Source organism: Bufo gargarizans, chromosome 2 (genome assembly GCF_014858855.1).
Source record: "Bufo gargarizans isolate SCDJY-AF-19 chromosome 2, ASM1485885v1, whole genome shotgun sequence".
In the NCBI taxonomy this organism is placed as follows: Eukaryota; Metazoa; Chordata; class Amphibia; order Anura; family Bufonidae; genus Bufo; species Bufo gargarizans.
This window is the reverse complement of record NC_058081.1, coordinates 502,018,710-502,021,332: the sequence shown is the minus strand read 5'-3', so window position 1 is coordinate 502,021,332 and position 2,623 is coordinate 502,018,710.

Below are 2,623 nucleotides of genomic sequence, written 5' to 3'. Positions count from 1 at the left end.
AGATCCCCTTTTACTAGCTTGGTCAATGATGGCAATGGAACGAATGGTATTATCACGTGTTTCTCTCCCTGGGACAAAGCCAGCTTGATCCACGTGAATCAAAGATGGTATAAGCGGTTTCATTCTATCTGCTAAGATTTTTGCGTAGATCTTCACATCTACGTTGATCAGAGATATAGGACAATAATTGCTACATGCTAACGGGTCTTTCCCCGGTTTTGGAATAACACAAATATGGGCCATCAAAGCCTGGGGAGGGAAAGACGAGCCATCCGCCAAGGAATTGCACATTCTAGCAAAGGGGGAAGAAATCTCATCCAAAAAGTGCTTGTAGAAGCGAGGCGTGAAGCCGTCCGGGCCTGGGCTTTTACCAACTATCAGTCCCTTAATTGTTTTATGAACCTCCGATTCCGTTATCTCTCCCTCTAATTCCTCCCTCTGTTCAGAGGATAATTTAGGGCCGAGCAAGCCGGACATATAATCCCTGATCTTCTTCGTTTTAGCGTCTATGGGTAAATCCGCGAACTTCCCTCTAAGGTTATACAATTCTTCATAATAGGAGCGGAATTCTTGGAGTATGTCCCCTGTCGCGTGTACCCGACCCCCCACCCTGCGATTTAGGGAAGGAATATATGAGGCGTTCGATCTTGGTCGCAACATTCTCGCTAACAATCTACCACTTTTATCACCGTGACCATAAAAGAGTTTTTGCAGCCTGTCCCTAGCGCCCAGGTACTTTTGATCAATTATTTTCCTGAGAGCTGTGCGAGTCTCACAAAGCTCCTGGAAAACCTCATTGGAGAGTGACCCCTTATGCTTCTGCTCCAAATCCGCAAATCTGTATGGGGGGCCACTTAGGGTCACTTAGGGCCACTTTCTTAAGTCTGGAAGTGTGTAAGATGAGTCTACCTCTAATCACACATTTTAAGGCTTGCCACTGAATGGTCGGGCTAGTAGGGTCAGATTCATGATTCAGAGCAAAATCAGAGAGGGCGGATCTAATGTCAGCTGCACAGACAGGATCTCTAAGTATGTTGTCATTGAGTTTCCAGGAACCGAATGATCTGGAGGAGTCACCAATGTCTAGAGCCACCCAAGTCATAGAGTGATCTGAAAATAATGCAGGTTCAATGCCTGCTGCTGGGCGTGAGTCAAGTAAGGAGTGGGAGATGAATATATAGTCTAGGCGGTGATATGTGTTGTGGGAGGCAGAAAAAAACGTGTAGTCTTTTGAAGTAGGAAATAAAATGCGCCATACGTCTATCAATTTAAGGGAACGGAGATGTCTCTTGAAGCTACGGGCCACCCCAGGGGAAATAGAGGACCTACCGGAGGAGGCATCCAGGGAAACGTCTAAGGGGAAGTTAATATCTCCACCCAGGATTATCGGTAGGCCATCTGCAAAGTCAATCAAGGTGGAAAACATCTTGGAGGCAAAACGAGAGTGCCCTGCATTAGGGAAGTAAACATTAGCAATTATTAGGATTTTAGACGATAAGAAAACCTTAATGAAAAGGAAGCGGCCAGAAACGTCAGATACTGTGTCTATAATTTCACAAGGTACTGATTTGTGGACGGCAATGGACACACCCCGAGAGTTGGACTCTGAATCATACAGTGCGACCAGGTCGTGTAATATCTATTTTTGCAGGAGGGAACATGTCCTGTTTTGAAGTGGGTCTCCTGCAAAAGAGCTATCGAGACCTTTTGTTTATGCAAGCTATACAGGATTTGGTTGCGCTTAGCAGGTTTATTGAAACCGTTCACGTTGTAAGAGCTGAATCTAATAGACGCTAGCTAGAACAACATAGTTTAAGAACCTAAGTACATATTTATCAGGAATGGAAAGGGGAAGGAGAGAACAAAAAGGGAGACAAGACAAGACTAGGTAGACAAAACAAAGACTCACAATTAGCACATAAGGCAGTAACCAGTGGCATACAGCCTGAGGATTCAGCATCTCAGGGAAATCTCTGCCACACAGACTTAGGCCTCATGCACACGACAGTTTTTTTTCACGGCCCGCAAAAACGGGGTCCGTGGGTCCGTGATCCGTGACCGTTTTTCCGTCTGTGGGTCTTCCTTGATTTTTGGAGGATCCACGGACATGAAAAAAAAGTCATTTTGGTGTCCGCCTGGCCGTGCGGAGCCAAACGGATCCGTCCTGAATTACAATGCAAGTCAATGGGGACGGATCCGTTTGATGTTGACACAATATGGTGCCATTTCAAACGGATCCGTCCCCATTGACTTTCAATGTAAAGTCTGGAGTTCTGTTATACCATCGGATTGGAGTTTTCTCCAATCCGATGGTATATTTTAACTTGTAGCGTCCCCATCACCATGGGAACGCCTCTATGTTAGAATATACTGTCGGATATGAGCTACATCGTGAAACTCATTTCCGACAGTATATTCTAACACAGAGGCGTTCCCATGGTGATGGAGACGCTTCAGGTTAGAATATACAAAAAAAACTGTGTACATGACTGTCCCCTGCTGCCTGGCAGGTGCTGCCAGGCAGCAGGGGGCAGACCCCCCCCCCCTGTTTTTAACTCATTGGTGGCCAGTGGCCCCCCCCTCCCCTGTTGTTAACTCGTTGGTGGCCAGTGTGCGCACCCCC